General features: G+C 40.5%; 1 protein-coding gene and 1 long non-coding RNA gene across 3 annotated transcripts in view; one reads left to right on the top strand and one right to left on the bottom strand.

The window, feature by feature from the left end:
- Positions 1–11,686: 11,686 nt before the first annotated feature.
- On the bottom strand, positions 11,687–26,768 carry LOC309517032. Its single transcript, XR_014213124.1, has 3 exons — positions 26,655–26,768; positions 18,276–18,389; positions 11,687–11,954 (listed from the first exon to the last, which is right to left on the bottom strand). It is a non-coding gene; the product is annotated as an uncharacterized lncRNA (long non-coding RNA).
- LOC309516667 (uncharacterized protein) overlaps positions 24,722–26,966 on the top strand; it is a 75,850-nt gene continuing 73,605 nt past the window's right edge. For both annotated transcript variants that reach the window (XR_014212962.1, XR_014212964.1), the window contains exon 1: positions 24,722–26,711. The gene's annotated coding sequence lies outside the window, so the exon portion shown is untranslated. The remainder of the gene's footprint in view (positions 26,712–26,966) is intronic.

Raw genomic sequence — 26,966 nt, 5'->3', positions numbered from 1 at the left:
AACTGCCTCTTAGTATTATTTGGGACCACTGTACTTCTTTATCCCTATATATTCAATAATCCAAAACTTTATTCCCCTTCCTCCTACCTCACATTTAGGAAAACGTAGATTGTATTGAAGTAGTTGTCTTTTCATTATTCTCATGATAAAATCAATAGCACCCCTCATTCAACATGCGAAGGCACTGATCCTACAAAGTTGGGCCTGCCAGTCTCCTCAGTGCAATTCCACTTTCTGGCTCAGTTCTCCAGAAGCATCAGTATGGTGGAAGGAGTGGTGGACCACAAACATACTGACACAATCACCTACTTTGGACTTGAGTTTTGGCACAGCGGAGTGCCTTGCTGGTTCAGCTGTATCAACTGGTTGCTGCTGCACTGGGGTTTATGTCGTTTTCTCCCCTGCAATAGCAGGGTACAGCACCAACATACATTGATTTCTATATGTAACTGCAGTGGCCCAGTAGCTCATAGTACCTGCTTAAGGATTTAGATGAAAATATAATAGAAGGCACACTCCTGCTGTTTTCATGTGTTGCTTTAAGCTTCAGTGTGGAATAAAAACCCGTCTGCTGAATTGCATGACCTCATGGGCTATATTTCATGGTTCTAATTGAAATGTGGTTAAAATAATTTTGTATTTAAGCAATCCCAAACCTTCAAAAAAAGGGCAAAAATTAACATTGGCTTGAAATAGGGCTTAAGTGTATATATATGTTTTTCTTTGGCTGTTTTCCTCAAATACATACACAAAACATTCATCATTAATTAATACTAACATTGTAACTTATATAAAACAATTAGAGCATTTAGAATTCTTAAAGGAGCTATTATTGCTGCCTTGGCCCTTTTAAAAAATATACTCCCCAAAGGACAAAAAGTGATCCATTAATATGTATGTATTATTTCTTTTCTCTTTTTTTGTAAGTGTAAGAGTGCTGATGCCTGTGAATATGGAAGCATTTATGGGTTATAGACGATCTGTTAGTTGACTTGCAGTTCTAAGTGCAGTATTTTCTAAAGCCTAAGAAGCAATATTAATTGCCTCTCTGCATACAGTATGGCGAGTGCAATATATATATGTATGTACATTTTCCTTGTCTGGAGATTTCACATTTCTTGCAATCCTTCACCGGTAACATTTTCAGTTGTTAGGGAATTTAATATAATTGGCAAACTTGGGGCGGGGGAGGGACACCCTGCTTGGCTGTTTATTGCACAAATTAATAAAACAAGTTGCTTCCCATCCATTGAGCCTTTAAGGAGATTTCCCAACCCCCTACCCTTGCTTAAACAACAACACAGCAATTCTGACTGGGGTGATAAATTCCACGCAAAGGAGTAGAGCTCTTGGTTGCATTAAGTAAATGGAACAAAGGGTATAAACTACCCAGCACTGCTGTTTCCATACTGTCTATTCATTGCAATGGATCTTGTGAAGGTCTAAATCATACTCAGAGTAGACCCCTGAAACCATTGGACACTATTAATTGGAAGTCCGTCCGTTTTAATAAGTCTACTCCCTGAGTATGACGGAATCGGATACAATCCGTCGCTTATGGAACATTTCTCGTAGGAACAACTGAGCTCACTCCACAATGTGTCTAAAGGAAATGTCTTGCTTTTTGTGTGTGTTTCAGCTTATACTGCTTATTCCGAAAGATCTTCCATCCATCCTTCTGATTTAATGAGGCTGATATAAAAAGACTTGGTGCGCAGGTCTGGAACCACAAGGAAATGACTGGCTCCTTTAGAAATGTATTAAGTGTAGTCAGTTTGCTTTCTATAAATGAAATAAAAGAAGTACTTAAAAAATTTCCATTCTTCTCCATGATCAGTCTATTGTCACATGCATTTGGCATTCATTATATGTTAGCCCCAGGCGCCTCGAGTCTTGTACTCAGGCCAGCAGTAATTTGGTTTATAGAGATCATATGGCAAGGAAACAGACCTTGAAAGACAGAACTCTAAGAAGCATATTTGATGAATTTCCTATGATTTGAGCCTGAGTTTATTCTTTCCTGTTGTGGAGCAGACACTCCGCAGCACACGCGCTGAGGCCCGATGCGCCTGAGTGAGGGCCAATTAAATGACAATGTGTGCACTGTTTTTTCGCACATCTCGGGTTGCATATCCTATCAGGGAAAAGCAGGACGGTGGGGCTGGGGAGAAAAGAAGCCTTGTAAAGGATCCAAATACAGGCAGGAAACCACACAGAGTGAAGGTTGCCTTTGTCATTAACAATTAATGTAACCACGAAAGCTGGAAAAATACACTGCTTGTATGAATGGCAAGCAGTACAGCTGCAGCAGTTTGTCTCCTCTCTTCCTTTGCCTGTGCAGCACTACAGCTCTGGCAGAGGTGGTTCTCTGGGCCCTGCTAATAAGTATTCCAGAAGCCCCTGATCATTTTAACACAGATTTAAGAGATGAGTCAAAGCCCAGTCCTGTTATAAACTTTGTTTCTAGTTTTCGGAAAACATAAAGCCTTTTATTACACGTGGCGTTTTGTGAGTCACTTGTAAGTTTCTAGCTCTCATGAGCCACAATCCAAAGAATTGTAGAGGTAATAATACTGCATGCCCAGTGAGGCTTTGGACTTCTGAAAATGCTAGTTTTCCTCCCACACTTCCTGGCGAATCCTTTCTGAAACATGCAGCATTTGAATCTAGCTAAGTTCTCCTCAGAGCAACCTGCTTAAATCAGTAAGCTCAAGTTGTTGCTGCTGCTGTTATTATTCAAGTATGACTAAACTGCACTTTCTTAATGAATATAACAAGGCAATGTACAACATAAAAGTTAATAATGTTCATTAATTTCCGTGTGCCTACTCAGAGTATGACTCAACACCCAATATGGCCTGTTGGTGTTTTGTAAGCATTTTGAGTCAGATACAGAATATGGAAGGCTGGCAGCAGGAGGCTGCTATTCAGAGCAAAATGTGGATATTCTCCTAGGTATGGACAATCCCTTAAGAACTTTTATTTGTTTCAGTTTATGTCATCTAATGTGAAATAATCTCTAGGCCAAAGACATAGTAAAGCAGACAAAATTAAACCCTGCAACTCAGCTAACCCATAAATTTATAAAAACAACCCAGCAATAGATAATTCTAGCCCTAAAATCCAGCATAGACAGACACAATTGAAAACCTCCGCAAACAATTTAACCAAAATCAGTCCGGCCACAGAAGCTAAAACCTGGCCAAATTGCCGGCGTTCAGCACAGATTAGAATTAAGTAATATCAATAATATTAAAGGAGATTTAAAAATGCTAAATGACCTGGGAGAACAAAAAATATTTGCTGCAGCTGAGAATACATTAAAGGAGGTGCTAGGCAAGCCTGTCTAGGGAGAGCATTTTACAGACAAGGAGGGCACATGTTTCAAATAACTACCTCGACAATAAAAAGTAAAGGTAAAGGGACCCTTGACCATTAGGTCCAGTGGTGACCGACCCTGGGGTTGCGGCGCTCATCTCGCTTTATTGGCCAAGGGAGCCGGCGTACAGCTTCCGGGTGATGTGGCAAGCATGACTAAGCCGCTTCTGGCGAACCAGAGCAGCGCATGGAAATGCCGTTTACCTTCCCACTGGAGTGGTACCTATTTATCTACTTGCACTTTTAACGTGCTTTCAAACTGCTAGGTTGGCAGGAGCTGGGACCGAGCAACGGGAGCTCACCCTGTTGCGGGGATTCGAACCACCAGCCTTCTGATCGGCAAGTCCTAGGCTCTGTGGTTTAACCCACAGCGCCACCCGTGTCCCACCTGGACAATAAATCCCTCTATAAAAAGCAGGATGCCAACACTCAGATCTGTCTGTAAAACACCCTCATTACCAGGTGTGTGGCAGCAGGTTGTGTCTACTCAGAGGTGAAGAGAGCACTCTGTGCATGATCAGAAGCACTCACCATTATTCTTTCTTCAAATATTTCAATGTCCTGGCATAAAAAAGTTCCATAATTAAACCTTGGCTCAAATCTAATCTTAAGGATAACACAGATTACATCTGTGACATCCTTTGAAAATGTTTTCAAAACAATGTTTACAAGGTATATATCCATCTACAGTGGTACCTCGGGTTACATATGCTTCAGGTTACAGACTCCGCTAACCCAGAAATATTATCTCGGGTTAATAACTTTGCTTCAGGATGAGAACAGAAATCGTGCTCCGGTGGTGCTGCGGCAGCGGGAAGCCCCATTAGCTAAAGTGGTGCTTCAGGTTAAGAACAGTTTCAGGTTAAGAATGAACCTCCAGAAAGAATTAAGTACTTAACCCGAGGTACCACTCTATATGCTCATTGTGCTGTCCCACTCTTGCCTTATTCATTCTTAAAACAAGCTGGTGGTGGCTGAGAGATGAGTCTTTTAGCTTAGCTGCCCTCCAATGAGTCTTTTAGCTTAGCTGCATTTGAGGTTAGTTTCCCTTATCCGAGTCCAATTTTCTATTTGCTGGACCACAGTGGATCTCTTAAACCAACTGAAGAATCAAAGGCATTGTGTGAAATTCTGTATGCTTGGACATCTGAGGGCCGATTGTATTTATACTGGGCTGGCTCCAGAGTTGCCATTCTGCACACTGCAGGTCTTAATCTATTCATAAATGGGACTTGGAGCCAGCAGTGGCAGGCTGTTTTGCCAATTCCACCTTCAGCTGCTAGCATCACCTCCCATGGTATTCTGGACAGACCCCCAACCTTCTGCAGCAGATTTTTATGGAATACACTGAGAAGGAGGAATCTGTGAAAATCACCCTCCATTGGTATAGCATGTAGACAGAACTCTGCTGTGTGCAAATTGGGCCAAGTAGTTATTATCTACTGATAATGCCGAGACCATATAACACCAGTCCGTTTCCAAGCACAATCAAAGTGTTGTGCTGACCTTTAAAGCCCCAAATAGCCTCGGTTCAGTATACCTGAAGAAACATCTCCATAGTCATCATTCAGCCCGGACACTGAGGTCCAGCGCTGAGGGCCTTCTGGTGGCTCCCTCCCTGCAAGAAGTGAGGTTACAGGGAACCAGGCAGAGGGCCTTCTTGGCAGTGGTGCCCACCCCGTGGAAAGCCCTCCCATCAGATGTCAAGAGAATAAACAACAATATGACTTTTAGAAGACATCTGAAGGCAGCCCTGTTTAGGGAAGTTTTTAATGTTTGATGTTTTATCACGTTTTTAATATTCTGTTGGGAGCTGCCCAGAGGTGGGTGGGGTATAAATATGTTGTTGTTGTTGTTTCCAAGACTGCTTATACTTTCTTGAACCAGACAGTCATTCTAAATAAACGACATCTTGAAATAGAGATCTGTCCTTTGTAATGTATGGTTACCCAACAGCTTTTTAAAGGGCTGGACCTAAGAGGGGAGGGGGCACCATTTGGGCTCCACTTTCAGCAGCACAATAAGTAGTAGACAACTAAGTTTACTCAGAGTAGCCCCATTGAAATTAATGAACCTACATTAAAGGGCCTTATTTAATGTGCCAGTTCTGCTTAGGGCTTACACTGGATGCCAGCAGCCATCAGGGTCAGCACTGATTTAACTTTGACAAGACTGTAGCATCCCACCCACTTCTGCATACATCCCAACCACCCAGGGGGAAAAACACACAATTGTAACATTGTTCTCCGCTGTCTCTGTGTGAGAACCAATGACCCCTGGCACCTCTATTTCGGAAACAGAACTCCTGAGCCAGTAATGACTCAGTAAATGCAATCTGATTAATCAGTGTACATTTTACATGACATCAAAAATGTTGCACGTTATTAAAATGTAAGAAAATGGAGCAAAACTACAGTTTAACTATGTTGACAAAATATAATGCATAATTAAATAGTGATTGACAGTTATCACAGATGGAAGATACTATTATTTACAGACTTTCGATAAATTTGTTAGTCTACAAATTGAAAAAGGTGTCAGGGGTTTATTTTCTGCTGAAGAAAAGCAGATTTCTGCACAGCCAGATACTATATTTCCTCTAAAATGTGTTAGATGTTCCTTGGTTGTTTCATTCAGTTGTTATAAGTGAAGAACATATGTAATACAAATACATACAATTCCAAAAAGAGATTTATTAGACTGAATGCAAAGAAGCCACAAAATTGAGAAAAAGTATTTTAATACAATTCTATGATTCTATAAGGTTCTCACATTATTTAAATACAGTGGTGCCTCGGGTTACATACGTTTCAGGTTACATACGTTTCAGGTTACAGACTCCGCTAACCCAGAAATAGTGCTTCAGGTTAAGAACTTTGCTTCAGGATGAGAACAGAAATTGTGCTCCAGCGGCACGGCAGCAACAGGAGGCCCCATTAGCTAAAGTGGTGCTTCAGGTTAAGAACAATTTCAGGTTAAGAGCAGACCTCCTGAACGAATTAAGTACTTAATCCGAGGTACCACTGTATTGTACAAGGGAAGATAAACAAGTACTGTATCAGGGGCATCTTCCCAGCGTCAAGTAGGCTTTCTCTAGGTATGTTCCAGATCAGATTGCAAGAAAACTGCAACAGTGTACTTTAAAAAGTATTTACTCTGGTTACTGTTCATGCTTCAAAAAACTGGAGATACAGTTTCAAACTGCAAACTGTTACTCACATAGCTACACCCTTAAGTGCAGCCCCCGCCCCCAATAGTTAATGCTCAAACCCATACAGTGGTGCCTCGCAAGACGAAATTAATTCGTTCCGCGAGTTTTGTCGTCTTGCGATTTTTTTCGTCTTGCGAAGCACAGTGTCGGGAAAGTTTTGGAAAAGCTTCAGAAATCTTTAAAGTCTTTAAAAACCTCAAAAAAGGCTACCACACCACGTTCTATGAGTTGCTCCTCGAAGTCAAGTCGCAACTGTATTAACGGTGTTAAGAAAAAGGAAACAAACTTGCATGACGTTTCCGTCTTGCGAAGCAAGCCCATAGGGAAAATCGTCTTGCGAAGCAGCTCACAAAACCAAAAACCCTTTCGTCTAGCGAGTTTTTTGTCTTGCGAGGCATTCGTCTTGCGAGGTACCACTGTATCTGGATTGGAACTTCAACATTTTAACTCGTTGCCACCTTCATCTGCAATTGAACTTGAATTACTTAAAAAGGCAAATGGGATTGTTTAGGAGCACTGCAAAATGCAGATGCACTCACCTGTTGCCCCAAGTCAGGCTAACAGCAGGGAGCAAATGGCTTAAAAAAAACAACAACCCTCTAGCAGGACACACTCACCAGGGTTCCCATCTGTATTCCCTCATCCTGCCTCACTGCTGGCAATTCGTATTTTATTATTATTATTATTGCTCAAAAAATGCACCCTACACTTAAAGATAAAGCTCTGTGACCAGCATCATAGTCACAGAAGATAAAGGATAACATGTTGCATGAAATTACCCTCCCACTCCCTGTTGCCCTTCCTAAAATCTACCATGATCTAACTCTTATCTCAAAAAAGTAAGAAAGAAAAAAGGGTATATATCTCATGAACAAATGGCTAAAGTTTCACAGCTCTTTGAGCCATACTATCAAGAAAGTTGTGTTACTCGGGATGGGAGAAGGGGCCTGTGATGGAAAAGTTGGTTTTGCTGGACAGGTTGGGTCAACAAGTGTTTTCTTTTTCTTTTTTCCTGCCAGCAAACGGTTAACAAATGGCAGCCTCTGATTGGCCAGGGATCCAGGATGGGGAGTTGAAAAGGAGAGGATTTGGTTCTGGGTAGAAACATCCACTCTGAGGAATATATCACAAGGTAGAGAAAGGAGTCTCTGAGCTTAGTGTGAAGGACAGTGTGTGGTGTCCTGGGAGAGTAACAGGCCAGGAATTAACTGGGAGGCTGAGCCTGAGCCAGGAGAAGTAGAAGCTGTGAGAATACAGTCTACTTAGGACTCATTCCAGTCATGAGAGGAGATATTCGTCTACAAAAAGAGAAGACTCCCAAACCAGTGATCCCTTGGGTCTGTTACTTGGAGTAGCTCAGGAGTAGGGTTGTCTAAGTGTGCAACTGACAGGAAGTACCACCTTGTTTAAGAACCAAAATATTAAGCGGCAACAGCTGTGAAACAACTGAGAAAGAACTGAAGTGAAATAACATTATAATCTCAAGTATCCTATGTTTTATCCACTTGTGTCATAAACATCCTTTGTTAAATAAAATCTTTATTGTTTTATTTGATCAAATCCTGCCTAAGACTTATTAAGTTTGCCCTCACACAAGTCACCCACAATATAATCTGGGGTAGTTTGTGGGAATTCGTAGAAGTGGCTTTCTGTGAGGTGGGTGCATTATATTTAAGTGAGGGCGGGCCCAGGGATGCCAGGGGGGAAAGTGCCATTGTGCCATCGCAGGGCCTGCCATGAAGCCTTGTCTCTTAACCTTTGCACAAACAGTGTCTATTTGGAAGTAGCCATGAAGGCTTCCATGTGGCCTGGAGCAAGGCGTGATCCACATGTTGGGCCATGTAGAGACCTTCTTGTGTTCAGCTTAACGTGTCAAAGTTGCCTCAGTGGAAACAGTTGTGCTCGTTGTGTGAAAGCTAGCAGGCAGGGCTGATCAGCCTGTCCCCATGCCCACGCTGGAGTATTAATGCCAGAAGGACACTGGTGTTGACTGAGGGAAGCAAGCTCAGGCAACACAAAGGAAAGCACATTTCCCCTCACTTCTAGTCACCTCAGCAGCAAAAGGGAGCCAAGTCTTCCCTTTCCCTCTAAACAACCACAGGGGTGGGGTATACCCAGTGGCGCCACACTGCAACAATAATGTGTGATTCAGGCTTAGTAGTCATGTGGCGAAGGGAGTTCATTTACGATTGTGGCAAAAGTCTTCCTTTCATACAAAGCTCTTCAAGTCACGTGTGTATGGGCTGGAGACATGCTATGAAGACAATCAGAATTATCCCAATGTTATGCAAAACAGAAAAAATCAAGTCCTTGGGGCATGGCGCATCTGCTTGTAGCCTAAATATGCTGCTTAGAATGTCCTTTTCAGTTGGCTTCTATGCTACAAATTAAAAGTGCCTCCTGGAGAGTAAAAAAAAAATCAAATCATAAAAATGTGATTACTAATGAATGAGTCAGATGGCCTGGTGGCGAATCTGCATAGCCATGTGATGAAAAAAATGTGATTGTAAAGGTAACTTGGCATCATGCAAGAGAAAGAGCTTGCTTTTTTCCTGTTTCTCTAACTGACTCATTTCTCTTTTTAAAATTTTATTTCTGCTTCACACTTTTCCTGGGGCCTGTGGGCTCCTGTCCAGGCCAAGATATTCTGTGATTGACTTTGATTTTCTAAGGTAAGTGATCTGTCGCTCTTAGACCAGTGAAAGGAGCAAGGAAGGAAGCAGCTCACTGCAGCCCAGCTTTGACTCCTGCCTGCCTGACATTGTACACGCTAATGCAATGTGAAGTAGCACGTCTAAATAGCCTGTCAAACTTTTTTGATGTCAGGGAACCCACAGATGGGATTCATTTCCACACTGTTCAAAAAACGTAAACGATACAAGGACATTAAAGAGCATTAAACTACTTGATGACATTCTGGTCACATTAATGAAAAGTGGCATTTATAAACTACTAGAGAGAGGAACAAAATAAGGAGCGATTAAAGAAGGGAACACAAGTGTGTGATAATATGCATAAGACATACACACACATGCATAAGACATACACACACACACACACACACACACACACAGATAGAGAATTCAAATCAGTGAAAATAATAAAGATGACTCCAGCAGTCCTCGGACATTGTCTGTAGAAATTAATGCCTTAGGAATTGCACATTAAAACACACATTGAATAAGAAAATGTGGAAAAGGAAGTACTTGTTTGTTGGTGTTCAACCCCTGATCTAAGGTCTGATCTGACTCCCAGTGAAGTCAAAAGAGGGGGCTGTAGCTCATGGTAGAATTCATGCTTTGCATGCACAGCATCCCAAGAGTCAATCCCCTGCATTGCTAGTTAAAATGATCTCAGGTAAGCAGAACTAGAAGAGATCAAGACCTGATTGGGTGCCAATCTGAATAAAATATTGGGGAGCCCCAGGTAAGCCCCGCATAATTGATCACAAGACAAGCACACACACACCATTTGAATGGCAATGCTCATGAAGTGTGTGTGTGGGGAAGGGCTCATATATTTTTAGAGTTGATTCCTGTGCCTGAGACTATGGAAAACCATTGCCAATCAGAGCAAACAATCCTGGACTACACAAACCAGTGATCAGACCAATGATAACGCAGCATCAATTGGACAAACCCCCAACTACCAAAAGCAAGTTTCCTGACCTGGAGGCAAAGAGCTGCCTTCCCACCCACCCACCCTCTCATCCTCTATCCAAAGCATTGCTTTTTTAAAAAAGCTCTGTATGCCTAGTGTAATTGGGTTTACCCATTTAGTGCTGACACATTACTGGATCTTTTCTGTGATGGTTCCCTGGTTATGGAATACTCTTCCATGTGAGGTGCATCAGTCTCCATCACTATTAGCTTTCAGGACAACTTGGAAAGCATTCCTGTTCACCCAGGCATTTGGTGGTAGAAGAATACTGTTCCTGGCAATCCCATGATCATTAGATGGAAGTATGTTTTTAATTCTAATTGCTTTTAGAATGTTTTTAATTGTAACTGCTTTTAGATGTTTTTCATTATAATCATTTTCAGAATGTTTTATCTGTTTCTGCTTTGCTTTTGTTTTTTTTTAAATTGTGTGTCTGTTTGCCTCCCTGGGCTCCTTGGGAATAGAAAGAGCAATAAAAATTAGATAAACGATATAAAGCCTTCAGGAGTGTGCAGTTGGTCTTAGGAGGTAGCTACAGAGGCAACTTCCTATAAACGGGGCATACTTTCCATCCTTTCAGTTCAGAGCAGTGTTATACAACTAGAAGAAATACAGGGTATCTCCTAGGAAACAGCATGTACCACAGGACAACAGTGTCCCCACTGTTGGAAGCCAGCCATGCAAATTGCATAGCTCACACCAGCCTGTCATCTACAATGCAGAATGAAGTTAGGTGGTATGCTGGAAACCTGCACATCTGAACTGTAGAGGTTTGAAGTGCTGAATATAGTGCACAGTTAAACTGGATACTTAATGCTTCAAACTAGAGCAGCCAGGACGTGCTGGTATGAAATCAAGTACATGGTTTCACTCCTGTTTTTCAAAACCAGTTGCCCAGGGCAACTCTGTGGTTAGTGGGAAGGTGGACACATAACAAACATAAAGATGGCTGGAGTTAACCCACTCACTGAAAGAGATACTTTGAAAAATCTGTGTCTGAAGGTGTCTTAAGGGGAATTTATGTTGACATTGAAAGATAGCTTTAAAATCTTTTAAAACATAGGAGCCTTTTTGAATTATATATGCTAATAAAGCTGTCAACATTTTGGCTACTTGGCTCAGCTAGATTTTAAGAATCCCCGGGAACCAATTAGGAGTTAATATTGGGCTGAAACTTCTCTCTTCCAGTTCCTGCAGGGCTGCTACAAAATGAATCACAACAGTGGAATCTCCCATTCCTATTTGGACTTGTCATGGTTTTTTAAATTTTTATTTTTTTTACCTGGATAGGTTACAATCCGTTCCTGTAAAATAGTGCATAAACTGACTTGATTTACTCAGTTTTTTCACAAAGTTCCAGGGTTGGTTTTAAATTTCCTTTCTAAACACTGAGTGCGGTTGTAAAAGCTTCTATCGTATAAATCAATTCCTGTAAACAGAAACATTTGGGAGAGTGGAGAAGTGAAAAACATCCAAAAATGCATCGTGGAATTAAATTGCATTTCGAATTGAAGCTAGGTTGTAGAACTGTATCATTATTGTCACTTTCGTGACTAAGAGTGGGGTCCAGCTTCTTTTGTTGTCAATGGCAAAATGTTTCAATATCCATACTGATGACTGGCAAAAATTACCTCTCCTGTGGCATCAGCTGGATCAAAAACACTTCTGTGAGTGCGAGGGCATCAACTGAATTCTCACCCTTCACCTGCAAAAAAATATTCAAGTATCTTAGTAAAATTAATGGCATATTCACCCCTCCTTAGCCACGACAAAACCAGTATGTATTGGAACAAGTCCAATGTAGTCTGATGCCAATGAGAAGTGCTGTATTTGCTCAAATCTAATGCTCACCTTTTTTGGCCAAATTAAGGTACATTGTCAAAATTAAGGTCCGCATTAGATTTGCTGGCACATTAGACTCGAGTAAATACGGTAATTCCAAATAGGTAACTGTATTAGCATCTTGCAGCAAGTACAGCAATAAATAGTCCTGCGAATATGCCAATTTCAGTTTTGCTCGGTGTTGCATTTTTCCAGTTTCAAGTTCAATTCACATTTCCACATCAGTTTGTGATTATTACTGTTAATTTGAAAAAAGGTATCATAAAAACTAATAATAATTTTAGCAGAAATTTCTCTGATTATACACATACAGTGGTTAAGAACGTAATTCATTCCGGAGGTTCATTCCGGAGGTCCGTTCTTAACTTGAAACTGTTCTTAACATGAGGTACCACTTTAGCTAATGGGGCCTCCTGCTGCTGCTGCGCCACCGCTGTGCAATTTCTGTTCTCATCCTGAAGCAAAGTTATCAAACCAAGGTACTATTTCTGGGTTAGTGGAGTCTGTAAACTGAAGCGTCTGTAACCTGAAGCGTCTGTAACCCGAGGTACCACTGTATATGTATGTGATTTTGTCTAATATACATGTTTGTAAGGCAATTTTACTTAATGCATTTTGTATGTTATTATGAACGATGCATGCACTTTACCCTAATGTACACATTTTTCTACATATTACTTAGCTGATGAAATTCATTACAAAATTCAGATTTTGAAGGATGGTTGTGTTTCAATTTGTACATTGTTTTGGGAAGTTTGAATTAGGTAGGCTCACCTTTAAATGTGAACTTAATCAAAGTGCTACTACATCCCTACTTGTTGCCTCTTAAAATACATCATCATCATCATCATTATTATTATTATTATTATTATTACCCCAGATGCACAGGAAGGTAGTGATGACTGGAGAAAGCAAGGGAGGTTACTGGTCAACCAACTCAGTGAAGGAAGGATAGAGCTGCAATGTAGGTAAGAAAATGAAATGACAAATGAGGTCCAGATAGGTCACATGACTTGGCTCTAAGCTATTGCCTTTTTTTTTCAAATATAGGAGTTGTTACTGCCTCTGCCTAGTGTGTGAGTTGACAACCTATGGGTCAGTTTTACCAATAAATGCATTAATTTCTACACCCACTGGATGAATTTCATGAGGATGAATCAGACAATACGCAGCCAATTCAGCCACTGATTCTTCCTATATGCAGTTAAGCGAACAGCATCTGAATGGACACAAGGATAGTTATTACCAAGTACTAATATTTGAGGTAGATGACCCTTGCAGCCCCTTCCAACACTACAATTCTGTGATGATTATATGATTTTGAGGAAAAATTACTCAATCATCTGATCATTTGTTTTTAGATCCACTCTTGTGATTTGCTTGCAGCAATAGGTTTGGATTAACTTACCTTCAGGAACTCCACTCACAGAAGGTGTCCTGGCCCAATTTTGTGTGATCCCACTTCCCCCTAATTCTCCTAAACCACAGCCCACCCTATTCAGGAGGGTCCTTCATTCCTATGTGTCTCATTTCAGTCTAGTAGGCTCTGTTGTTCCTTAAAAACTGAAGTTTTCAGCTCTCACAGTCACTTACCAATAATTTTGTTTAAAAATAATGGCAGTTGCCTAATCTATTTCACAAGACACAATTTCTAGCTCACAAAAGAGCAGTGTTAATGCCATTTTTTTTAAATGTACCCAAACTATGTTTGCATCTCAATTAACTGCTCAGAAAATGTTGGAATACATTTGGCATGGTGTTTTTTCCCCTCAAAGGATCATAATGTGAGCACTATTACAGTACCCGTTTATTTAAAGACAAACCCTGAACTGTAGGCCTTTGGTACTTGAAAGGTAAATTACATTCATGCAAAGCCAAACTGATGAACTACTGAAAGCCATAGCTGCTGAAAGAAATACCTGTGTTCTAAAGTTATAAGAACTATTGCCCATGAACACCACAGTACATTTACTCAAAGATTTAATTTCCAAATAACTTTCCTTCACTCAAGTAATGGCAACATTGGGCAGGTTTTCTATCCGTGATGTGAGGAAAAAAATGCATAATTTTGTTGGTGTTGGAAAATACTGACACTCTGCAAAGCTGCACATTAAGCATTGTGAAGGATTTAGGTATTCTGACTTTTCTACTTATTTCTCTTACAAATCATTCAAGTGCACTTTTGATTACTGGAACTGTGGAGTGTTTGGGTCACACAACTTAACACTGAGTTTGATGGGACATGCAATGTCTCTTAAAATCAGCTCCTACAGACTCACCTGAAGAAGCATGAATTACAATATTAATGTCATAGGTCCCAATCTAGCAGTTTCTTCGTGTGGAAGGGGCTATGTCAGGAGGATCAGCTGCCTTGCACATCCAAGCTACCAAACATGTTCCAGAGACCCACTATCCATGCATATTATAGGCTTGCAACTGTGCCCAGCTGAGCTGACCTATACATGCAGATGTTGATCAGCTTGTATGGAATGTAAAGTGGCTGATACTTTCTCCAACACCTGGCATAGTACAGCTGGAAGGTACACATTCTCATTCAGGAAGATTATCTCTTTTTAATAATGACACATATATAGGCTGGTATATGATCCTAAGGTGACAAGTGAGGACCTGAAACAAAATGTTGCAGTAGGTAGTGCTGTCATTCAGGATTCCAACCTCTCCTTTCCATTCCCTTCCTTCCTGTCTGCTACTCCTCCCTAGCCAGTCAGCATTCTACATCTGACCTCATTTTTCTTAATATTATTTTGGTTCACCTACAATCTTTAGGGTTTTCTCAAGACTGCTAATATGTTTATGATTAGGGAGGAGTGGGGAACAGTGAAATTTTGTTCCCAAAGTACTCACAATATGATTGACCGCCTGCATAAAGGAATGGAGCACAGGTTTAAGAGTCCTGGGGAAAGGCCTAATCTCTCATCCGTCACTCTTAATCTTCCACTCACAGACTAGATTGGCCTTTGGTCTGATCCAGCACGGCATCCTTATGTTTTTATGACTCCATCTATTCTGTATCATCGTAACTCACAATGACAATTCTCAGTGGCCGAGAGATTATTTTCCAGGTAGATTTCACGGTGTAGACAGGAGAGGTTATTTTCCCAACCTAATCTAAAGAATTGATAAGAAATATAGTAAAGGAAAGATCTATTGAAAATTCAGTAGGAAATCCTATTTAAAAGGTACTTGATTCACTTCTCAGATCACGATAGATTGGCTCACCCTCATATAATAATGCCCAGTGACAAGGATTAGGTGGATATTTGAAGAAGGGGAAACTTTCCAGTTCACTAACTGGTAATGTCTTCAAATATTGTTGTTATCAAAATGTAAGAATGGGAGAGTCCACAACAACCAGACTACTCAACATTGCCCCAGACTAAATGCAGGACAGCAAGTAACACAGATATATTGTTGCTTCTGTTTGTGTTTGGATCCCCATAAACTATTAAATAGTTTTGGAAAGGTTTTGATTTTGACACCCACAAAAGCAAATGTCAACTGAGCCCTGAAGGGGCATACACTGTTGGTAAGTGAGCACAGTCATGTGCCAAACCCACAAAAACATGGAGGGTGGGTTAGGGTTTTTTTTAAGATTACTTTTAAACTTTAATGGCAAATCGTTGCTTTCTTCACATAAAAAAATAAGAGCTGTGCTGAGTCCCATTAGGGAACTGCTTTAGAATCTGATTCTCTGAGCAACTTAAATAGTTTAAATTTTAATTTGTAGCTTCTTTTAAAAAAATCTAAACACATTTCTTCTAAATAATGAATTTCTTTACCTTCTTTAGTTTCTCTGTTTTTGTATTCAATTTTTAAATATTTTTTAACTTTTATCTATTCTAGCTTACTTTTGCCTAATCTCTCTCTAATTGCTTTGCCTTCTTACTGCATGAAACAGGGGAGTGGACCACACAGTTTATAGGACTCTCTCCGACTCTGATTCTGTGGTTCCAAGCCATGCCTATTAATATAACTAATCCTTCCTGTAGCAACCCCAGTTTGTTTGTTGCAACCCCACCCTTTCCTCTATGGAGCCCCAGGTAGCAAACATGAATGTATCCCATTTCTCTCTCACAATGACTCTTAGACTGAAATTGATCCAAAGTACCCTGTGATTTTTTTAACCAATTTCCCAGTCCAAGTCTGATATACACTGACTTTTGCTAATGAGCAGGGGTCTCCAATATGGCATCCTCCACATGCTGTTGGACTACAATTCTCATAACCCCCAAACAATAGGCAGTAGTCAGGAACAATGGAAGCTGTAGTCCAGCAACATCTGGAAGGAACCACATTGGCTCAAGTATTACAGTTTGGCTGCTGAAATATATAAAATTTTTTTTAAAAAGTCCAGTAGCAGCTTAGAAACCAACTAAGTTTCTTCTTGGTATAAGCTTCCGTGTGCATGCACACTTCTTCAGATACCACTTCTTCAGATACTGTATCAGACCAACAAGACTACCTACCTGAATCTAGTTTGGCTGATGTTAGATATATTTGACCACCAAATGCAATATGAACATACACTGATAGTTACCATGAATACTATGCCACTTTATATTTCTTAAATTGCTATAGCTTGACTAAAGGTAAAGGTAAAGGGACCCCTGACCATTAGGTCCAGTCGTGACCAACTCTGGGGTTGTGGTGCTTATCTCGCTTTATTGGCCAAGGGAGCTGGTGTACAGCTTCCAGGTCATGTGGCCAGCGTGACTAAGCAGCTTCTGGCGAACCAGAGCAGTGCATGGAAACGCCATTTACTTTCCTGCCGGAGCGGTATCTATTTATCTACTTGCACTTTCACGTGCTTTCGAACTGCTAGGTAGGCAGGAGCAGGGACTGAGCAACGGGAGCCCACCCCGTTGCGGGGATTTGAACCGCCAACCTTCTGATCAGCAAGTCCTAGGCTCTGTGGTTTAACCCACAGTGCCACCCGCGTCCCTGATAGCTTGACTATCCTTAGCCAATATATGGGACATGCTTTCCATCTCCTGGTTATGTCAGTTGAAATTTGCCTGGAAAAGAATGGTAGGATCACTAAAGGAAAACTAGGTCTTATAGTTTTTGAATGTGATTATCACATTGGTGACATGCTGCGATTTTCACATCCATCATCACATTGTGCTACTGAATACAACTCACACTCTGTGACATCTTATCACTTCATAATGGGGCATAGTGAAATTAACAAAGTGTATTATTTTGAGATTACTTTCTCTAAATCTTCTTGTCTCTGATGTAAAGAAGAAAGCTGCCATTTTAATACCAGGAAACATGGGACATGTATTTTTAAGGCAAAATTAGCACAGGACTTGTCAACATGCCATTATGTACTAATGCACAGAATACCATCATAGTGAATAATATTAGCCTACGAAGATGGCGGTACTTTAGATACAGATTCTTCCATTAGTTTGGGAGATTTAATCCAGCGTCTGGAAAGCACCACACTGGCTAAATGATATCAATAGATAAAACTCTACCTTATTCCTTCAATATAAGATAAGGTGGTGAACTGTTTCCCCAGAAATCCTATCACAATCACACCCTTCTGTGAAAACAGCAAATAGTCTTGTGGCACCTTAAAGACTAAGCAGTGTATTACAGCATATTAATTCTTTGTGTGTTAGTGTCCATTTCATCAGAAAGTCCTTTAGATACTTTCAAAAGGCACGTATGCTGTATGTAGGTAGGAGTGGGTAGGATCCTGCCCACTCTCTACACACCTGACCTGCTTGTGTTGATGCAGAATTATAACAGAGTCTATGGAATATATTATGTAAATGCTTAGGCTCTCTTCACATGACAGAAGACCCTGCATTTGGCAGGGTGGAGCTCTGCTTTCTGGGAGAGACTCCATATCCATTTAAAACAATAAGCTGGAAGCCTTCCCATCTGCTGATTTTCTCCAGAAGTGGGCAATTGCCTTTGATACAATTGGATCATCTCGGTTGGTTTAATCGTCAAGTGAAACGCTGCAGAAAAGTTTCCTACAATAACATTTGAACTTGGAGCACCAGCCACCAGGATCTGACATGCACTACACCAGGTATTCCCAAATCTCAGGGAATGTTTGGGAAGCAGTAATAATAATAGCAATAGTAACCACAACAAGAAGCAGTACTTAGACAATGATTTAGAGTATGCAGAGTGCTTCACATACTGTCAAGTCCTGGAACGGATGAGCCCACAGTAGTCTGAATGAAGTGGGCCAGGCAGTAGTCCAGAACAGGAAGTCAGGGCAGGGACTGACAGCTAGGGATAGCTATTCAAAAGTCTGAAAATTAGAAAGCAAGGGTAATAAGAACATTAATCCTTCAGAACCCTGGACAGGTCCCAGGGAAGGAATGACCTTTCCCAACAATTGCTGGGTGCTAACTAAACCCTAATGTCCCTCAGACGAAGTACCTCTCCTAGGCACTGCCTCCTTGCTAGAGAATGGAATTGTTAAAGAGGCATGCCTTTGCCTGGAACAGGTACTCACTCACATCTCCAACATCTCTTCCTAGGCACACTCCTGGTAGCAGTGGCAGTTGGTGACCTTTGGGACTGGTAGGGAGGAAGGCAGGGAGGTAAGCAGTGCTTGGAGCCACAGTCAATGACAGACATAGTTACCAGTAATTAATTCTAGTTTTGTCTTCCTTCTCTTCTCCAGGATGTATTATAGCAATGTTTCCCACCCCCCTCAGAAAATGATGATTTTACAGTTGGAACAGCAACCCCACCAAAACTTGTAACAAAAGATAAATTCTCATTAAATGATTGTGCCAAGATGCAGTATCCACTTGTATTTTGTGTGACAAATATCTGTAAGGAAGGGACTAGATTCCTGCTTGCTTCTGTCCACCTTATGCACCTTTACACATATTTTTCATGGGGGAGAAGAAATGGTACCAGACCATAGCAGATCCAGCCAACATCCTACAAACCCTTCATCACTATGATCACTGGATTTACACCAAATGTACATCTGGCCTAAAGTGTGTGGGGGTTTCTTTTTCTTTCTTTCTTTGTTACATTCTAGATGTGCTTTGCATGAAGTGTTTTCAGACTGTCATTAACTTTGCTGCTCATTTCCTAAGTCTAAACCACAGTGCTGAAATAAAGCACAGCAGCTCATGTAAATATGGAGTGTTCAAAGAGGGAGGGGAGATCGGGGGGGGGATGGATCAAAATCTGAATTAAGTAAATGCCAGAACAAAGGAAGACAGTAAGGCTGCAGAACTGCTTGGCTCATCCTGTAAGTAGCATGACTTATATGTTAATTCAGAATAATAGCCTCGTGGCTACCTGGAAGTCCAGCAGTCTAAGCAGTAGGTTATTGTAATAAAATAAGACAACTGCCAAGAAATTAGATAGCCACATCTCCCTCAGACAAAAAGGTTTGAAAAAAAAAGGGAAAGGGTATGCTTCATTTTGGTTAACAATTAGCATGGAATATATTTTTTCAGCCGTGTTCAGTAGACAAAGCCCTGTTGTCATAATATCTTTACTCCATTACACTTAAGAGATTGTCAGGTTTTCCATTATAAACCTCAGTGTTTTGAGCTTAGCAGCTTGGCTGAAAAACCAGACTTCTGCCTTAAACTTGCCAGGAAAAAGTTTGATCTTTGTGCAGACTATGTATATATCTTTATTTTCATCCCAAATTACATTGTTACACGCTCCCCACTTGGGCAAGTGGTGAGGATTTTCTAGGGCAGCATTGCCAGCCACAGGCTCCTTTTGTGAAGGGACTTACAAAACTTAGATATTTTTTTTAAAATCCAATACAAGAAGTACACAAATGGAGGCAAACAGCACTCATTCCTTGTGGTAGGCAGTATGCTTCTCCATACCAGTTTCTGGAAACCACAGGAGAGCAGAGTGCTCTTGTCTTGCACTCAGGTTCTGCTTGCAGGCTTCTCATTGGGACATCTGGTTGGCGACTGTGAGGCAGGGCTGTTCTTATGCTCTTAATAACAGAACAAGGCAGCAATCGGTACCCATTTACCAGGGAGTAGGCTTCATGGAGCTATGTGGAGCTGACTTCTGAACATACATTTATGGAGACGCATTAAGTTCAAGACAATTTAATGGCTTCAGCAAGTACCAGAATGGAGGGGGGGTGGCTTCTAATTCTCTCTCTCTCTCTCTCTCTCTCTATATATATATATATATAGTAGATGGTCCAGCATATGTAATGGAAAAAGAAAAGTACAAAGTTGTCCTATGTAGAGAGATTATAAATAAAGTTAAGCCTTGCTTTTCCCCCACTGTGAAATTAACTTCATGAGCAATATTTTTCCTGGTGTTAAACCAATAGTTTCAATTAATGAAGACACCTCCGGGCTTGAGCACATTCTTGAAATCACAGTATAAAAAATTTAATATATGTATATAATATATGCATGATTTTCACAGAAATTTGAAAAATAAACCTATGGAATAGAAGTGAATATATTATATGTGATTATTAAAAAAAAACACAAAAATTGTGGCTAGCCAGTTCAAAAAGGCAAGCACGCTTGCACTTGCTGGGAAAAGGAAATTCTTGAAAATTGATTCAAGGCTTTCATTTGTAGCTGCTTCTCTCTTCTTTTCAACTATGACCAGAATCAGACTTGCCAATGAAACATTTGTTTAAAGTTCTTCCCTTAAATAGATACATTCCCAGTTTGCTGTTTGCTAACATCTAACTTTCTGTTGTTTTGTGCTAGGTGCAATTCTATTGCTTTTCATCAAGGGCTTTTGTGTCTCCCTAGTCTCAACTGATAACAGTTTAACAAATTCTGGAATCTCTCCTTAGATTTGCATCTAGGATGTATGGTAGATTTCTACTGTGATTTGACAACAGTACTTCCTAAAGATTATATATCCTAGCTATGGATATATAGAATCAGTTCCAGAACCCCTCTGTATTCTGTTCCAAGTGGACATCTCCAAATAATACTGAAGAAATAGGTATTTGCAACTGGATTTTGCTTTCTTAAGATTCTGTTTGGTGAATGATAAGGTAAACTAGGTAACACTTTGGAAGTTCACGCTTGTGCCAAAAATATCTTGGATTTTATTTTCAGATAATGTGACAGGTGTTTTAGGCATAAAGTAGGACTCAATTACATACACCTTCTTCTCTCCTGCCTGTGTGCGCACTCACACAGTTAATGTTTTCTGATGCTGTTGCATATAATTCAGTATTGGTATTTGTAGTCTAAAGAGTCTTTAATGGAAATTATTATTTTAAGAGAGATGTCATAACAAGTAACTAGTGTACGTGTTTCAAGACCTGAAGATGTGAGGTTATAATCAACCATATTTCTTTATACAGTGAGTAAAAAAAGTAATATTTCAGCATATAAGATATTAGTTGAACTGTTGCTAGGAAATACTAGACAGATTTGCTCAAAAAACTTGGGCTGAGATTGTTTAATGCCTGGAAACCAGTGAAAGACTTTTCATTTGAACCTGAACCTTAACAATTCTCAGACTACACAACAGGAATATTTTACAGTGTCAAGGGGCATTTCAGCTGGGTTGGCCTTAGCCTTTCACTACTTGAGAAATCAAAAATAAGCAAGAAGTTATGGTATGTAGGTCTTCAGTATAGACTTAAAAAGTGTTGGGCACAATAGGGAGAAATCTGGGAACAGTGGGAACAAAGCAGTACATAAAATAATCAGACCAAGGTAACAGTAGAAAAGGAAAATGAAGCACAATGAGCAAAGATGAATGGGATGTTAAGTAAAAAGTAGCATAGGCAACAAGAAGAATGTATTTCTTTGTACCAAAATCTATGCAAGTTATTTTGAAGGAGCAATGATGAGTATGCATGGCTGAGATCCCATCTGCACTGTGCATTTAAAGCAGTAGCATTCCATTTTAAATACTCCTGTCTCCCCCCAAAGAATCTTGGGAACTGTAGTTTGTTAAGGATGTTGAGCATTATCAAGAGACTCCTATTCTCCATACAGAGCTTCAGATCCCAAAGGCCTCCCAGAAAGGGGGACTGATTGTTAAACCGCCCTAGGAATTTCACCTCTCTGAGGCATCTGGCTTGGCCACCATGCTGGAGTAAGTGGGCCCTGGAATCACAGAATGGTAGAATTGGAAGGGTCATATTCTAGTCCAACTCCCTGCAATGCAGGAATCTCAACTGAAGCATCCATGACAGATGGTTATCCAACTTCTGCTTAAAAACCTCCAGTGAATGAGAGGGGGACCGTTCCATTGTAAAATAGAACAGTTCTTACTGTCAGAAAATTCTTGCTGATGTTTAATAGGAATCTCCTTTCTTTGATTTGATCCCAAGGGTTCTGCTTGTGTTCTTATGTGAGTTGGACTCGGGGGGGGGGGTACAGATTCCACATCTCTGTTCTACATGCAGAGATGTATGCACATTACTGATGTGTGATAGAACTCACATAGCGTGAGGGCAGGGCCTGTCAGTTACTTCTTTGTGGGTTTAGAGCTCCTTTAAATGTCTAAAAAGAAAAGAAAAAAGAGGTTTGGGGCACTGTGCAGAGCCAGAGAAGGTTTGGAAAGATTTCATAAGTCTGCTACCTGCTGAACATTTTGTGTGCGCAGAAACAGAGGATAAATGGCACATTTGTCTTGCTGAGGATCATACATGGGGCTGATAGCAGACCTGTTTTGTTTGTTTTTGACCCCACAACTTCCAAGTCCCAACTCCATACCTCAGCTTACTAGACTTTCTCCCTGTCATTAAGCAAAGGAATTATGTGGCAGGGCTTCCGGAGCTTCACATGTCTCAAATCAGAATCATTCCAACAGGAAGATGCTTATTAGGTTCATAATGAGATTCTTGCATCACTATTTATGTTTCTCTCAGTACATGTTCTGTACTAATATAGCCTGCATATGTAGCTAACAATGGTGATAGTTGTGGCTGGGACTCAAGGGGGCGGGGCATGGAAATAACGTTGCAGATTCCAGTGGTAGGAATGATATCTATAGCCCTTTAATCTAATTTTTGCCTCACATTTCCAAATCTGTTCATAATTAGAGCCTACAATATGACTCTGATTTATATTCACCACGGTATCTTATGCCTTCATTTGCTCCATAGTTTCATTTTTACTGGTAATAAACAAAAGAGCCTGGTGTTAGATCAGCTAAAGCTTAGCAACTGCTACTATGTATTATAGAAGAAGAAAACTTTCCCCACAGTTTATATTATGTAAAGCTAGATTGTTTGAATAGAGAGTTACATTATAAAGAATGAAACCTGGGGTTGGTAGAGGATCCCCCCCTGTCTGCGGAACACTTTGCAGTAAATTCAGAACAGAAGGGCACTTTTCTGGAATAAAAAAATGTATGCTTTGTTGGCTACCAGAGTACATTTGCTGCTTCCCAATTTCAGAATGAGATGATGGATATTTAGTAGATATTGGACAGCCTGAAGTAAAACCTCATAATTTAAAACATTCCACTTTAGTGCATTCCAAGAAAAACATGGAACAGTGAACAAAAGGAGCCGTATTGTAATAAGAAAACAACTAGGTACATTTCCCTAATTTTTTTTTTTAAAAACTGGGAATCTAAAAGTGAGTTACTAGCCAAAAATGCCATTGTATGTTTTAGTGTGTTTTTTTTTTTTAAGAACAACCAAACCTAAGTTTGTTTAAATATAAAGTTTCCATTTGCAGACCAGGGCTTAAATGCAATTGTGTATCAATTTTCACTCGTAAGTACATTCTATTGAGCTCAATGGAGCTTACTCCCAGGTAAATGTGGTTATAGGATGGCAGCCTTTATCTCAGCTGCCTGGTGACACCCTGTTCCAGAGGAACTAATATTTATGCATACTTTCCACACATGAATTGATTCCACCTTTCCTGCAAATGGCTGTAGTGATGGAAAGAACTCAACTTCAGCATCCTTGACTGTACAAGCAATGCTCTTGCACTATCACATAAATGCCACAGAACATTTCTGATTATCTGTAGGGCAGGAGAAGTGTGTCCCAGACTCTGGCTCCTTGCAGCTAAGCTGAACAGATGAAGAAAGTGACAGTTTGGACAGTATTGAACACATATTGGAACGGGGTCTCTAAATGCAGACACAGCAGCAGATTGGAGTGGTTGTGTTTATAAAAATCATGGAGGCTTTCAAAATGACATATAGTTGCCCCATGGTCAATAACAACTGCCTACAACTGCCACATACTGTGTGATGAATTGAATCTCTGTACTTAGTTTTGCTTAATTTGTTTTTCATTGTCTTAAGATGTGCTTTACTTTTTGTACACTGCTTTGGATATTTGGAACAAATATTTGGAACAAATAAATGAAATAAACAGCAGCTTAAAATAGTTAAAATAACGTGTATTTTATTTTTAAGAGCTAATGTTAAAGCTGTTGCCAATTGCTTAGGAGAAAAGGGTTACTTTTAAAAAACAACAACACAAATTTGAAGAATAATACTCCAGTCCACAGAGATTTGCAGTAAAATTCAAAATTGTGTCAAAATCCCACAGGCAGAAAGGGGTTAAGAGCATCTTCCTATGTTTCCTAGCGGACTTCAGTTCTCAACTTGCAGGAAACAGAGCAGGATGGAAACTAAATTTCCATTCCTCTTCCCATGTTTTGTGGAGCCATAAAAGAGAGCAGGAGCTTGGTTCTGTAGGTCTGTGCCACCATTCTCCAATTTTGATGTTTGCCTTGAAGAAAGTAAATTTGATACAGCCAAGCAATTATGGAGCATAGTTATGTGATCAAATCCTCCTTGCGGGTTTCCTGCAGATATCTGGTTGGCCACTGTGAGAACAGGATGCTGGACTAGATAGGTCATTGGTCTGATCCAACAGGCTCCTTCTTATGAAAATACACTCTGATTCTGAAAATACACTCACTGAATCAGTTTAGTACAGTCTGGTGCCCTTTTGCCCCGAATGGCGCTGCTTCTCAGCACTATCTTCCTCCACCTCTTGCTTATCTACACTGCTGTTTAATCCAATTAGCTGTGGTATCCCCACAGGACTTTGCTTATGGTTGTCTGTGACATTATTAACATCAGATTTGGTTTCATTACATTATTTACAAAATTACAGGGACTGCCACAGCCAGTAGGATTAGATGGGAATGAGGACAAAAAGGCAGGAAAATGGCACCACCTAAGCAATATTAAGAGATATTCACAGAGGCTTTGATGTTGACAGCAGTTTTCTTATTGGCCTTCCATTTCTGCAGTGGCATTGGGACAAACCACATGATAGTGGGGAGCCACTGCTGTTGGACAAACAGACTGCAGAGGGCATTTGGCAAAGAATTTTTAAGTGGCATTTTGTGCTGTGGCACAGTTTGTATTTGCCAAATGGATAGTTTTATTTAATATGTGTACTATTGAAATTTGATCAGAAAGGCACTGTGCAATTCTCTCTCTCTCTCTCTCTCTCTCTCTCTCTCTCTCTCTCTCTCTCACACACACACACACACACACACACACACACACACCAATCTTGGTGGACTTTGGGGGCTAGTTGCAGGGCAGCTTCACATCAGACTAGCAAATAGAACCAAAACATGGTGTGTCAAATGTGTCTCCCTGAGGAAATTCAGTGTGACAACTCCAGTATGTGCCCTGACCTTCATTGCCTGAAGGACATTTGCTTTGTTCTTGTTTTTCAAGCTTGGCATTCTGTTTCCAGGCTACTCAGGAGCTAAGTCCTTTCCTTTGTATTTTACTATTCTGAATTATTTGGAGTCATCTGCAGACTTGACCACTATTTACCACAGTATGCAGCACAAAGTTAAGGCTTCCAGGTGGATCACTGAATGTCACTGCTCTGTTTTGTTTCCCCCAGCTCTCGTGTGTTTAATTGGTCCTAACCTGAACTATGTTTGCTTTAACTGCTTAATTTGTGTTCATAGACACAGTATGTAATTAAAAGCTAAGAAACTCTGTCCCATGTAAGGCTGTCCCCTCCTAGTGGCGTTGTGCTGCTTTGCCCTAGCTTTTCTCTTGTGAGACTTTACTTCTCACAATGCCCTGGTATAGCAGCTCCCCTGTTTTGTATAGGTTTCATTGGTGACACATAGGAGAAACCAAGCAATGCTTTTGTATTCCCATTTGATTTAAGGGTGTTTAAAGCAGAATTAAGCTCAGCCTCTAGAGTCAAGCATCCATTATTTTGAGGTTGGCGGCTCTGCCCAATTTGGGGCATTTCCCTAGCACTTCCCTGTGCCCCCATCGCACACTGTTGCGGATCCCCCTTGCCATTCCAAAAAAATATCTTCAAGGGTTCATGGGGCTGGAGGGGGAATTGGGGGTGGGAACGTTGTAAGTTTGTTGTAGTACTGGGGCCTAATTTGAATAGTAGAGTGCTTGGTATCTGGTGGGCGGGGCTTGTGTGTTTTGCTCCCGAATCAGCCTCTCCCTTCAGTATGTTCAGTTAAGAATGTCAGTTAAGAGGGACCAACTGCCTCTTCTTTTTTCTTGCCTCAGACTTGCCTCACGTTGCATTTAGCTTCTCTCATCATGTTATTTTGTTACAATTTTCTTTATTATTAAAGCTTAGTTTATATTTACGTGAGCCACTTACTTTTCTCAAAGAAACAGAAACTCTGCCGAGGAAAGGTGTGGAATATCCTAAATTTGGGTGAGCTAGGGGATATTCCCAGTTTGCCAGGAGAATTGATTTTGTTAATCATCCCCCCACTTCCACAACAAAAGGTTCCTTGCATGAGCTTCCTGCTGCTGGCAGTACTTTGGATCTAAGTCATAACCCGTTGAAAAATTGCTAGACGTTTTTTTCTTTTTCTTAAAAAGAAATGCACATTTGACTGCAGCAGGTTGCATGTATTTAAAGCAGATGGTTTAAGATGTTTTGCTGCCTGAGGCAAAAGGCAAGATG

This window comes from Podarcis vaucheri (assembly GCF_965113315.1).
Source record: "Podarcis vaucheri genome assembly, chromosome: 1".
Lineage (NCBI taxonomy): Eukaryota > Metazoa > Chordata > Lepidosauria > Squamata > Lacertidae > Podarcis > Podarcis vaucheri.
This window is presented reverse-complemented; position numbering and strand designations above follow the sequence as displayed.